The sequence below is a fragment of the Cavia porcellus genome, unplaced genomic scaffold (assembly GCF_034190915.1).
Source record: "Cavia porcellus strain 051 isolate PalLab524CR breed Dunkin Hartley unplaced genomic scaffold, mCavPor4.1 scaffold_23, whole genome shotgun sequence".
Lineage (NCBI taxonomy): Eukaryota > Metazoa > Chordata > Mammalia > Rodentia > Caviidae > Cavia > Cavia porcellus.
The window spans coordinates 51,907,511-51,921,541 of record NW_026947506.1 but is presented as its reverse complement, the minus strand read 5'-3'; the positions used below and the strand labels follow the sequence as shown (position 1 = coordinate 51,921,541).

General features: G+C 47.3%; 1 protein-coding gene across 1 annotated transcript in view; it reads right to left on the bottom strand.

Moving 5' to 3' along the window:
* Window positions 1–13,804, bottom strand: part of LOC100729015 (ubiquitin carboxyl-terminal hydrolase 42-like) — a 109,649-nt gene extending 95,845 nt beyond the window's left edge. The window contains exons 1-2 of the mRNA XM_063234384.1: window positions 13,547–13,804; window positions 5,136–5,223 (exon numbers count right to left, since the gene is read on the bottom strand). The gene's annotated coding sequence lies outside the window, so the exon portion shown is untranslated. The remainder of the gene's footprint in view (window positions 1–5,135; window positions 5,224–13,546) is intronic.
* Window positions 13,805–14,031: the final 227 nt, after the last annotated feature.

Genomic DNA, 14,031 nt, shown 5'->3' with positions numbered 1-14,031 from the left:
AGCAGTCAATTCCAAGCTGCTAATATTTATCTCAAGCATGTAATTTACAGCTAAAAATAGATTAATTTTTCTGCAGAACAAATACGAATGCTGCTCGCTAATCATAGTCTCGGAGGGAACAGGGAACTGAGGCCTGTCACCTTTCTTCTTCTCCTCTTCCTCGGTTGGTGAGCTAATGAAATTTCACCTGCAAATTAAAACTGTGGAAGATGAGCAGAAGGGAAAAAATGACTTTCAAATTAATAACGCAATGGAGGACATTATTCCTCAAAATAAATTGGACCGAACGTTTGCTGAGCATGGAGAACAAAGCTGTGGACCTCTTGGCGAGAAGCAAGGTGCGGGAGGAAGTGAGACAGAATGTTATCAAATCAGGATAATAAGTGTCACAAAGACACTACTCAAACCATCACTGCCTACATGGCAAAATCTCCACCCTTTCCTGAAAAGTCGGTGCTCATCCTGGGAGCTGCTGAATGTCCTCTAGAAATACAGAGAACCAACCAGAACAGCAGGTCTTAATCCACCTGCCAAAGCGCTCATCGGGAGATGAGCCTACACCTACACGGTGCCATCTTTGCAAGGGACGATCCACTTGTGGGCACTGATGCTGCCCCAGCAAGTGCAGCCACTTCAGGAGTCACCAAAGCTTACACGAGGTGTGACCCAGACCTGCAATCTCCTTTTGCACCGCATCCTGCTAAGACCAACTGTGCTTAATCCAAGATCCTCTGGGGGCAGCTACTGTGTCCCTGGGACAGCTACGTGATCAGAGATGCTAGGGTCCTTTAAAAACCAAGCTGGACGCTGCTGAGCGAGACAGCATTCTCCCACCCTTCCTCTGCTCACCTTCTCCAGCAATTCAGAAAAAATACCCCCTTTCTTGAGTATTTTAACTCTACAGAGAAGTCCTGGCCAGGCCTCCTTTAAGCTCCAAGGGGAGGGAGTGAAGCTGGAGAGGTGCTCAGTGCAGAACTGGGGATACCCCGTGAGAGTCTACAGAGTGGGGCTGGGGCGGGTGGACCCCACACCACAGAAAACAAGAGCAGTAGATCCAAAGCAGCTGAAACCACAGCTCTGCGAAGGAGGGGAAGGGCCGAGCTCCTCCAGCAGAGATGACAGCTCCCAACTCAGAGAGCACAACTCACAGCTCAGAAGCAGGTCCAGCTGCTCCGCCCACTAGAGGCAGAGCTCAAGGTCCCTTCCACACGGCTGAAGCTCATCTCCTCATGGTCTCCCTGGACATCATGCCCGCCCCCAGGAACGCCTACACAGGAACCCCACTTCTGGAACTCACAGACAAGAGACAGGCTTCTTTAGAAAACTCTGGCCTCTGGAAGCTGGGTTCTCCCTGGACCCCATTTGAGATGCTCTGCCTTATTTCTATTTTGATTAGTACATGCTTGTAGTACAAAAGGATAACGTTCCTCGTGGGGAGCTGGTACATGTACCTAACACATCTTTTTGTTTTTGTTCTGTTTTTTTGAGTCAGATTCTTGTTATGCAGTTCAGACCTTGAGCTAACTATATAGCCCAGACTGCCCTCAAACAACTTATGGTGATCCTCCTGCCTTAGCCTCCCAATGCTGGGATTACAGGTGTGCACCATGCCAGGTTTACCTAACGCATTCTAATTCTTTTTACTTACCCTTCTCCACAGTCTCACTGTGTATCCCCAGCTGGCCTTAAACTCAGGATTCTCCTGCTTCAGGTACTCAGATTACAAACATGAGCCACCACACACAGCTTGATCTTCTTAAATATTTAGCTGGAGGGGAAAAAAATCCTAAAACTAATGCTGGCCTTAGCTTGAGGACTAAGGCATTCATATTTTGTTTTGTTTGCTCCACTTGTGTTGTTTCAGTCTTTTTAATCTTTGTTTTAAAAGCCGATGACCTCTTTCTGACTTACAGTGACACAGCACAGTGGCCCACAGAAAGGGAGGTGCGGCTGCTGGGGAGGTAGGAAGCTGGGAGGACAGGGTCACCCTCCTCACCCCGGCCCTCCTTGCTCTCCTGGGCCGAGGGCCCCACTCTAGAAGCCTTCTTGTCCCTGGGCTTCCCATGCTGTCAGGTGCATTTCATGCCCCTCCAGACCGACCAGGCTCTGCCACACCAGACTGGTTTTGGCCCCTGGCCTGTGACACTGGCACGGGTTTAACAAGCCCGTGTCTGTCCTGTGGTCCTGCCTGGGCCTCTGATTCACCAAGAGAGAGCACAGGCTGGGTCTCCCTGCCAGAAGTCAGGACACAGGCTAAGCCGAACCCCACCTCACACCAAGCTGGACCTCGCCCAGCTTCCAGTCCTCGCCTCCTCCTGGCTCCCCTACCTGCTTGATCCAGCCTGGCGACCTCCACCCTATGGGAGAAGTCAGGAAGATGCAGCCTACAGGAGAGGACAGCATACTCAGCCCCTCATGTCCTACATGAACAGGGCAGACATGCAAGGGAACTGTCCTTCGGAGTGACCATCTGAAACCTGTGTTTCTTGGTTTAAAGCCAACGATTAACTCTCCCTGTAGGAAACCTACCCATCTCATTGAGCGATCCTCTGTCCCTCCCCCTGTCCTATTTTCTCCCTCTCCCCCTTTCCCTCTCCTTCTCTCCTTTTCTCTCTCTCCACTTTGACCTCTGTGCATGCAGCCTCTGGATATGCAAGGGTCCCCTTGGGACCTATCCACTTCCACCTTGTATGTGCACAGATCTTAGCAGCTCAGGTAGCCAGGCTGCCCACCACTGCCGAACTTTGCAGGCTGCTGAATACATGGTGTGTAGTGCTGAGGCCTCTGAGGTTCCCAATCCCTGTCACACAGCAATGCTGTGGTGAGAGACAACACATGCAATGAGAACACTAACAGGTGCCTTAGGGTCACAAAAGCTGTGAATGGGCATCGCTGCTTTCAAGGTCCACAAGTAGCAGACCGAAAGACACTCGATGAATTTAGAGGTAGTTGATAAAACCTGTGGGAATGCTGAAAAAAACATGCCAAGAAAACTGCTGTGGGCAACTATAACCTGGTGCCCCGTACTAGGCAGCATTAAAATAGCTGTTACCAAGTGCTTCCCTGGAAAGGGCAAGGTCCTGAGTTTGATTAACTAAATAAATAATAAAATAGCTACCTAAAATGTCAACTTTGAACTAGAACATGTGTGCTGTAAATCTGGGTTGGGGATTCCTAGGCGAAAAGTCAACGGACGGCTTCAGAGCCAAGATCCTGGGTGTGGCTCTGAGCACTTGTTAAGATTTCTGAGAGAAGGATGGTGATAGGGGATGTTGCTGGGGCAGAGAAGCCTGGAGCTTGCAGGGTGTTGCTTCTGGCTCCCCCAATATTCTCCAAATCCCAGTGAGGGCAGCCTGCACCAACAAGAACCCCAAACATGACCTGCAAAGCTGAGTTACGGAAAAAGCCTCAGAGATCCACATGCAACTCATTCACAAGCCTGCACCTGGCAAAAGACATCAGACACTAGGAAACACTGCAGAAATCGCACTCGGACACAGCTGGTTCGGTGCAGAAGGGCTGCCTAAACCAAGGTGAGAAGGGGTGTTGGGGAAATATGGGAGCCCCAAGCCTTCCCTGGGAAAGACACCTACCCTCAGAACTAAGATGCGGCCATCTACTGTAATTAAGATGGCTTTGGATGGGACTTGACTGAAAAGTCAAAATGTGCACCCAGGAAATAAACAGATTCCTTCCACACGTTAGGTCTGTGTCAATAATGGTGGGCAATATGCTCCAAAACACAAAGCAAATGCATCATGAATGGTTTTTCTCCAAGGTATGAATGATGCCAGTTTCACACCGAGCTGTGAGTCTTTCCACTGCTTTGAAAGGAAGAGCAGTTTGCAGGGACCTCAGCTGAAGAGGGGATTTCCTAAGCCTCTGCACTGTGATTTAGAATCTTCTTCTGGGATTAAATGGCCAAGCGTGACTGAGCAGGTTTTGGTCAGGGATGATTCCAGGAAGGGCCTGTAGAAAATTTATCCCCTGGGTGAAACTCTAGGTGTGTGGGTCCTCATCCTGCTCAATTTTGCAAGCCCACTTGGAGGGTGCACATCCCCGCAGGAGCACAGAGAGGCCTCTGGGCCCCTGGAGATGTCCCTGTGTCATCAGCTCTTGTGATAAACCTGCATGCAGGCACCACACCGGGCTAAGCAAAGACAGGGCTGTGGGCCATTTTTGCACTGCTGCCCTAGCTAAACTCACACCATCCTCTCCAGTGTCCCCTTGTCCTCTCCAGTGTGTGCCCAGGCATCACCACACTGTTCCCTAGGGCTGAGGATTGAAAGCCTTGCTCAGGTCATCTCTGCCCATCCTTCTGGGTTGTGCTGATCTCTCTCCTGGGAAGACCTGCTCACTAGCCTCTGTCCCTGCAGGTGAAGTCTGCCATCCCCCGATCCCACAGTCCTACCCCTCCCACCTCCTCTCTGCAAGGCCCTCAGGAAATTTCCTAATGTGCAGGAGAGCCCAGCCCAGGGCTCCCAAGAGCGGTCCTGGGTCACTGCCTCTGTCTGTGTGTCAGTTGCATCCACTCAGCTTCCTTTATGATGAGGAGTTGAAGTTTATATACAAATGTTCCTAGGCCACAGGGGATAAGAGTGACATTCCCAGTTAATGCGACTATGGGAACACTGAACATGAGGTGTGCTTCCCACTCACATCACATCTGCTGGTCCTGTTCTGACCATAAAGGAGCAGTAACCCACTTGTCCTATTTCTAAACCCCCGAAAGTACCACAGTTCAATGTTCTCTTTCAAGGGGACATTTACACACAAGCAGCCTCAGTCCCAGCCTGGGATGGCATCTGTCCCTGCCTCCAACTCTGCTCAGAAACACCTTTGGCTGCTGCTGCTGCTGCTGTTACTGCTGCTGTGATTGTTGCTGTTGACGTCGATGTTAGTTTTGTTACTGGACACGGAACCAGTCCTCACCCTGAGCTGCATTCCAGGCCTTTTATTTTGAGACAGGATCTCAGTCACCCCTAAGTTGCCCAGGCTGAGCTCAAATTTGCCATCCTTCTGCCTCAGCCTCCTAAAGCATTGAGACTGTAGGCCTATGCCGCTGGGCTCGGCTTATATTGGGTTTTTAATCTCTCTACTTTCTAAAACAGAGAGAAGGGGAGAAGCACTCTTACCTTTGCTGGAGGTCTTGGTTTTGTGGCGCTCCCATTCACGTCTTGAGCTCTGCCCAGGACCCGCACTCCGAAAGACCAGCCACCAAGGCTGTTGATAGTAAACACAGTGTCAGTGTCCAACCAGGCACATGGGGCACAAGACGGCACCAAGGGGACATTCGTGAGCTGCAATGGTCAGAGTGATCACACAGTTCTGTGCCCGGCCTGGGGCAGGACCACGTTAGCCACAGCACAGAGGGGGTGCCCCAGCACAAACACGGTCACCTGTGGCCATGGCAGTGACCACAGCGCTGCACTGGACTCAGGTCACGCTGCTAGGAGTCCACTACTCCAGGGCCTGCAGCCGTCTCCATCTCGACTCCACTGTCCCCTCGGCTCATCACCCTCTCTGCTCCCTTCTTTCTCCAGTCTCCTACTACCTGGTCCTGGGAGGTGTCGGGACCAGATTCGGGCGAGACTCCCCTCCCTGTGGAATTCCCCCCACACCCTACACCTCCATTGCGTGTATTAAGTGCCCCATGGGGTTTGGACCTTCAGCTTGTGAGCTGGTTCAGGCAGGTCTCCACTGATCCCAGCAATGACTACATTCCCAAAACAGCAGACGTGAGACTCAAAGGCGCGTCTTAAGCTTGACAGAGATTTTTCTGGATAGAGATTTTCCAGTGGCTCCCTGAACCCACTGGAAAAGGTGAGACAAAGGGACAGGAATGTGACCTCCCTACCCGGGGCCAAGGGATTCATGCATTCATTCACTCAGCAGACACGGGCTGGGTGCCAACCACAGCAACGCAACACGTATATCCATGCATGATGGTAGCTCCTGGAATGCACGCTTTCTGATCTGCCAGAAACTGCTCGAGTGCTGGGTGTACAAGTTCCTATCGTTGAGGAGCAAAGGCCAGGGACCACAGGACAGGTGACAGACACTAGGAGATGGCAGCAGAGCTGCAGGGAAGCCATGCTGGAACAGCCAGGCTGGTGTCTGGGGCTGTGTTACAGAGGCCGGCTTCCTGCGCAGCCCACAGGGTGCCCATGTGTGTGAAACATCTTGTGATGTGCAGGGACTCAGAAAACTCAGCAGTGTGGCAAATGTCACTGATTGAAAGCAAGAAGTATTTGTCCCCCTCATCTAGAGTCCTTCACCACCTCCCCCAGGCTGAGGGAAAATCAGCACTGAAACTTTCCCCTAACTCCCAAACTTGCCAAGGAGGAATTTTAAAGAGGGAGTTACACCAGGCTCCCAGGCTGCTGGGAAGCCTAAGAAGAGGTACTGTTCCATTTTATGTCAGCATCAGGATCTCTGCGGACTCACCCCTGGAGACCACAGAGGGACACACGTGCTGCCGCAGGTCAGAGCTGATGTAATGCTCAGCTGAGGGACCGCTGAGGGATCTCAATGGAGAGGATTCCCTCAGCGCTTCCAAAAGGGAAGTGAGCAGAGAGGAACCTGCTCAGGGCTCAACGTGGGGCTCCAGTAGCTGTAGGAGCACCCAGAGAGGAGTCAGACTTCTGAGTTTTTGAACTATTTGCACGTAAAACATTCTGTATCCATGGCTCTGTGTGTCCAACCAAGTCTCTGCATGGTGTGGACAACTGACCTTTGTCATCATTCCCTAAACAACACAGAGCACAGTTGTTTGCCTAGCAGCTACATCGTACCAGACATGACAGTCATCTGGAGATGGTTTAAGGCACACAGGAAGTCGCAGGAACATTTCATGCAAATACTGTGCTACTTTTTATTAGGCCATGTTTGCATTGTAAAGTTTACCTCCCCAGAGCGGAGCTAGTACGTGTGCATCACCGCTTCATTCTTTGTCCATCCCCTCCCCCTCCCTTCCTTTCCCTGTCCCTCCATTCCTTGATCCACTTCCCTTTTGGTAAGTAGTTTCCTATTATCTATCCTTCATTCTGCTCTTTATCATCTGAGTTTCTCACATTAGAGAAACCATGTGATATTTAAATTTGCGTGTCAGGTTTATTTCACTTAATGTGGTCTTGAGTGCCTTCCTCTTCCTACAAATGGCTGTGCCTATCCTTCTTTAGGCCACAGTAGTGTTCCATTTGTGCAACAGCGTGTTTCTTTCCAGTCATCTGTGGATGGATGGAAGGGCGGCTTCCATACAAAATCTTTTTGCTCTGATTTGGGGCCCTAGTGCAACAAGCCCTGTTTGTGTCACAGGGACATAAATTATTACAAGTATTCACAACATCCATGCAGGTGGCAAGACAGCTCTGGTCTTGGTAAACACCCAGAGAACTCTTAGGACAGACAGTGGTGGTGACCTACAGCACCCATCCTCTAGCGAACTGTTTGTATTATGAAAGATCAAAAAGGTTCACCATCATTTTAGGCTTTTGGAGAAATCTATCAGGTGGAGGTTGTTTAGGTCATCACTTCTGTGATTATAAGCTGAATCCTGGCGTATAAGGGTGGCCTTCAGAGTCCTGCAGATCTCCAGTGATGCTGACCTTGGCCTCCTCTGATTTATCGGAGGAGTTGATGCCTTCACGTTTCTGAAATAAGGAAGCTATGAAAAGCAGAAAGGTGCCTCAGCTACACGGGGGAAGGTCCCTCAACCACCTGTGCCCAACAGAGGCAGTGTGTACTTTGTCTCCAGCTCTGAGAACTGCCTCCTGTCCACAGTGACATCCTATCAGATCTGACAAAGCAGCACAGGGGACCACCATCCTAGGAACAAGGCATCCTAGGAACACTCAGTGTAGATGCTTACTAAATATACACTCACCAGATGAATACACAATTTAACAACAAAAACTACTTAGAGATGAGAAAGAGTTGAGACTCATACACCTGCATAAGACTTTCTAAACCTAGAAAGGACAGCCTTGTGAATATAAAAGTAAAAACATTAATTAAATGAGTAGTCACCATTGAGATACAAAAAGTGTCACGGGAGAAATATCACAGTGACAAAAGGAAAGACAAAGAAATCTTCAAGGCAAGATAAAGAACTTGAAAGATGGACTGGGAGATCATAGCATGTGATGTAAAAAGGCATTCTAACAAGAGACAAGGGGAAATGGATGTGAGGAAATGATTATACCAACAATAGAGGAAAATTGGCTTGATCTCAGTAAAGAATGAAGTCTGCAAGTCTGCTGCAGAAAAGGTTTCAAAAAGGAAAGAATTCTCCTCTCCAAGGATAAAGAAGGAATCTTACATATCACAGTTGCCTAGAAGAAGAAAGAGAATCAGGAGGAGTGCTCCAAACTAGCCTGCATGCCTGGAGGCTGTAAGAATAAACCCCATTATAACACACCCTAGAGTTTAAGACTTCCTAACCTCTCTCCTCTCAGTTTGAAAAAGCGGGGCTCTTCTACTTAAAATGCTTCATGACATCTTCAGGAAGCCCCAAGACTTCCTCAACTGCGCTCATTTCTCCGGCTTACCCTCTAGAAGAACTTGCCCACTCCTTGCTCTAGAAGAAACTTTCTTTCCTGTTTGCCTGGGAAATACATATTGACCTTTGCAGATTCTCACAGATGCCGTGGTTTTATAAAAGTCGTCCTTTACACCCTCAAATGGTACCTCCTGCAACTTAGGTACAACTGCTGCAACAAGCATCTCACAACAGTTCCGAGACCCCCCATCTGCCTGGCAACCTGAATGTGAACTCTCTCAAGACAGGCCTCGCTTCTCTGCATATTGCTATGGTTTGGAAATGGTTTGAGTGGGTCTCCCTGAACTTCATGTGCCAGGCTTCTGGTCCTAGTCTGGGGATGCTAAGGTGATAAAACCTTCAAGGCATGGGTCTTGCCGGAATATAGCTGGATCCTTAGGGTTTCGGTCTCAGAAGGGATTCATGCTGCTCTCCTGGTGTTGAATTAGTTCTCAAGAGAAAGTAGTGAAGGCTGGATCTGGAGTAACTCAGCCAAACTGAGGCTACTGATATCAATGAATGATCGAGGTCCCTCCTTCAGTGTCTTTCGACCCCAAATCTATAAACTTACAGCTCTGGCAGGGTCTTGAGTTGATTCTTTGGTGGCTCAACTTGGGCTCTTCTGGATTTCTGGTGGGCAAACCCTGATGTTCCCTGGTTGAAAGATGTTTATAGCTTCCATGTGTGAGGCACAAGGCTCTCTGCAGAGCAGTGTGTGCAGAACCTGCTGTCAGCCTACAGGTGACTTGGGGAGAGGAGGAGAGCACACACTTTATAGACTTTGCTAAAATCCTAAATCTGGCCTCTGACTTCCTGATCAGGGCCTGGAAGGCAGTGCATGCCAGGCCTCACGTCCTGTTCATCAGGGGTTCTGGGCTGTCACCGTGAGGAGCCAGCTGCATGCTGGCCAGGGGTCCAGTGGCCCCACTGGTCTACACATTTGCTGTGAGGCAGCCTAAAAGGCGCAAAGGCTTCCCAAAACGTACTCCTGCAAATTCTGACCTCAGAAATAGGGAAAGTGTTCATAGTAGTTTTTTCCCGTGTTGGTGATAAAAGCCAGTGCTTTCTCACGAATAAGGTAAACACTACCACCACTCTGTTACCCCAGCCTTCACACTAGAAGTTTGTTATTTGGGAACCAGAAGAACATGGTGGATAGATAGCAGCAGCCTCTGAGGCTCTCTGAGAAACCGCACTTGAAATCTTGAAATCTAGGAATGGTGCCGGGCAGGAAGTCCCAGGCAAGGTGGGATATTCTTTGCTGACCCAGGAACAAACTAAATTAAGAGAAACCACTTGGAAACGCAATCCTGGTGATATAGCAGGCACAGATAAGGTCTCAGCACAGAAGCTGGACCCGCACCACTGGAAACTGAGATTTGAATTACGTGCAGCTGCTGTTTCATCCCGGTCGGCACATCGTGGAGAGAGGTGCAAAAGCTCGGAGTGGAAAGCGTTGAAAGGAGTTCAGAGCAGGACTGGCCAGGTGCCCTGCATCAACCCGTAGTGAGTGAGCCAACCGGGACCCTTCCATAGAGAAGGAGGCTTCAGTGGAGGACATACTCAGACCGGGCAGACTACCCGGAACGAGAAGCTGCAGTGACTTCAGTCACATATCCCCCTCTCAAGTGGGATTGGTGGAGAGTGCCTGGCCTGTCAGATGCTGCTGTCCCAGTGCCTAGAGGTGCACCCTAGCCATGAAGCCTGAGGTAGGCTGACCTGGAGGGGCAGGCCCACCATAGGCTACCCAGGTCTGTGTCTCCTTGGTGCCACTGCGGTGGGCAGGAACACCTAGCCGGTGCAATTCAAACAGACTGTGGCCAACAGGGAAGGAAGGTGGGCCTCCTATACAAGCTTAAATATAAGGAACAAAGAATATGGGAAGAGGGAGCAACAAGAAAGGGTCCTCGGCCCCCAATCCTGAGAAACATGCAATAGTAGACACGGCACCAATAAACATAAAGCGCTATCTCCAGAGCCTCATAGACAAGTTCAGGAATGAAGTTATTAATGACCTGAAGCAAGACATAAGTAGAATAGAGAAATGCTAAGCACCACCCAAGAAAAAAACAGATGGTGGAATGGAAGAACAAAAAAAGGGTTGAGAATTGTTTCATGGAGAAGACAGAGAAAACATGGAATACGTAAAGCAGGTTCAAAGAGATTACCAGGAAACTAAAAATTCTATTGAAAACTGGCATAATAGCTTGAAAGAAACTAAGGATAGATTATCTGAACTGGAGGGCAGAATTGTAATATGCGAGCATGAAATGAAAAACCTTAAAAGTAACAAAAAAACAAACAGCAATAATACAAAAACTAAGAAGTGGGGACACAAACAAATGGACTACAAGAGCTATTCACAGAAATAATCCAAGAGAATTTCCCTAATTTGACAAATGGTAAAGATACTCAGATATTATGAGGCATACAGGACTCCAGCTGCCTACAACCCAAACAGAGCAACACCCAGGCATATAATAATCAAAATTCCAGAAATCCAATATAAGCACAGAATATTAAAAGCCATCAGAGACAAGAAACAGATCACTGACAAGGGAACACCCATCAGAATTACAGCAGACTTATCTGCACAAACCATCAAATCACGAAGAGCGTGGGGGGAAATAATTCAAGCTTTCAAAAATAATAACCTCCAGCCAAGATTGATATATCCTGCACAACTTTCCCTAGAAATTGATGAAAAAACAAGGTGCTTCCAAGATAAAGAGAAACTAGGGGAATTTGCAACCACTAATTCAACTCTACAGAGAATACTGCAGGATAGTCTAAAAAAAGGAAAATACCAAGATGTCAGAAATAGTGGCAGAGAGGCCACAATGAATGGAGCAGAAAACGAAATGGAGAAGACAAACTGACAACAAACGACAGAAAAAGAGCTTAACAGAAATGAGGCAGAGAAGATTGGAAGGTAGGAACAGCAATTTTGGAGAAAACAAGGCATCATAATAGCTAGTGCTGATTTAGTATCATCTTGTTTAGAAGTCCCATCAAACGTGTATTTTTCTGTCTCCATTGGTCTTAAAAGGTTGTATCTTATTGGATTTTATTATATATGATAATATAAGCAAAAACTTTTATAGACAAGGAGTTCATATAGAAACCATTGTTCATTTTCTGTCAATTAGTTTGAAATATCTTGTAATAATGTCATCCTCTTGAATGGTTTTATAGTGTCTTGATATGTTTGGTGCTATAGTATAAGAAGTTATACTCAAAGATTTTAAGGAAACAGACACTATGGTAACTATTTCTATGTCAGGATATCTTGTGGTGAAACACTATTTTGCTTAAGTGGTTATGATTTGACCTGCGCTGTTCTGTTGTTATGCCCTCTTTCATCTCAATCCCCCTTTTAAAAATTATTTATTTTTTCTTTTTTTTTTAATTAAGGGAAAAATAAATAAACAATAGCAGGATACATTATAGTAACCTACTCTGATTTCCTATTAACTTGATTTGAAATCCTGTATTGCCCTCACCATCTTGTTTTGACTGATTTTCCTCTATTCTGCTTTGCTTGATAGTACCAAGTTCGAAGTATAGGCATAACTGTGAAGACAATAAAAATCATTATAATGCCCATTCCGGTTGACTATTATTTTCTTTTAAAATCCTGTAATGTCTCCAATGCTTTGGTTTTATTCTTTACTGTTTAGTTCAATTTCATTATAACTGTCAATTCTTCTTAAAATAGCAAGAGGCAGTGTGGTAACTATTGTTGATCACCTCATATTTTGTTTTTACATTAGTATGTCCATCCTTTTGATTTGACTGACTCTGTTCTGATACGTTGCGTTTGGTTTTACTCTCTTCAAAAAAAGTAGTAAGAACTGTGGGAGTAATAAAACCCAAAATGTGTAATTGTCATTGTACAAAAGAAACGAAACTGATCTAAAGGTTATAACTGCATATATGTTTAAGTGTGTAAGATAGATAACCATATTACTGAGTGTTTTTTGGATCATTGAACAAAACTGTTTGCACTCTCACTGTTTTGAAAGTCCACTTTATATGCTTCAAATTTGTAACTTGAACAACTATTTCTAAGATGAGAATACATAATCTATGTGATTTCTTACTATCTTTTAAATTTTGTATTACCTGTAGTCTTTTTCTGTGTTTTTTTCCTTATTCTCCTCAAATTAAAAAAAAAAAAGGAGTTTGTTATTTGAAATCCTTAAGAACATTAAAACTATTGCTGTTTGTCTTCATCCAGGCTGCTCTCACAGAAGACTCTACACTGGGAGATTTCTCAGCAACAGAAACTCGTATCCCATAGCCCTGGAGGATAGAAGTCAGAGACCAAGAGTCCCAGGCCAGGTTCCACAGGAACTTCTTCTGGGTCACAGGCACCTGATTCACTCACATGGAACCCACAGTGTCATGAATAAAACTGATGCACAGCTATGGCTGGGACAGGTCCTGCCCTGGGCTCAAGACACAAAGCCCATGCAAACTATAACCACGGTGACTGAGGTTTGATGGTCACAGGCAGCTCTGGGGCTGATTTCTCAAGCCGTACACAACTGAATATCTTACCTACCATGTGAGAGGCAGTGAAACCATCTTCTGTACCTTGTGTCTGTTGTTCTAGACAAGGTTTCTGCTCACATCCTTGTCTGCAATTCTCAGTGCCTGACTGGCTCTGGGAACTGCTCCTCTTATAAGTCATTTCTGCTTTGCTTTGTTCTGTTTAAAGTCTTTACCAAATTTTATTGCTGTAGTGAATGTTTCTTTAACAATATCCCAACAGGGAAGAAAGGCGGTCTCCAGCTGGTTTTGTCGTCTCTTCAGAGGGCACAATCCCACTCACAAAGGACCCACCCTTCTGACCTACTCAGCTTCCAAGCACCCTGTTAATATGGTGTCCGCCCTGGAGAGCTGATTTCCACACGTGCATTTCAGGGAAACACACTCAGTCCAAAACACTTCTCACAACCCACCGGACAAGTTTTGAAATGTAAAGGAGAGTGCATTTCTTACCTGAAAAAGTACATCTCTGCCCTCTCATAGTGGCCTGGTGTCATTTGGAGGGGAGGGTAGTCAGTGGTCAGAGGCTGCACCATGAACAACAAGCCCATGGCCAAGGCCACGAAGAGGACGGGCAGCAGCAGGTCACAGGCCGTGCTCTTCCAGGTTCTGCACGTGCAGAACAGCTGCTTCCTCAGGAGCACCGCCATCTGCACCAGAAGCAGCCGGTGGCCACGGACCAGTGCAGGCGCGGTTTGTGGAGGTGAAGTCACCACGGAAGAAACACCTGCAGCCAGAAAAGGACACTGGGGTGAGTGGGCTGTGGCTGCAGGAGGATGTGGCTCCCAACGCCTGCCTGGCTCTTCTAATGGTGACTTTTCTATAGCGACCCTTTCAGAAGACCACGCATGCTCAGTTTGGCACCTAAAGGGCCACATGTGGTCCTCCTGTGTCCTTGCTCTAGAAGGCAAAACTCTGAGATGATGTTTAATGGTGGC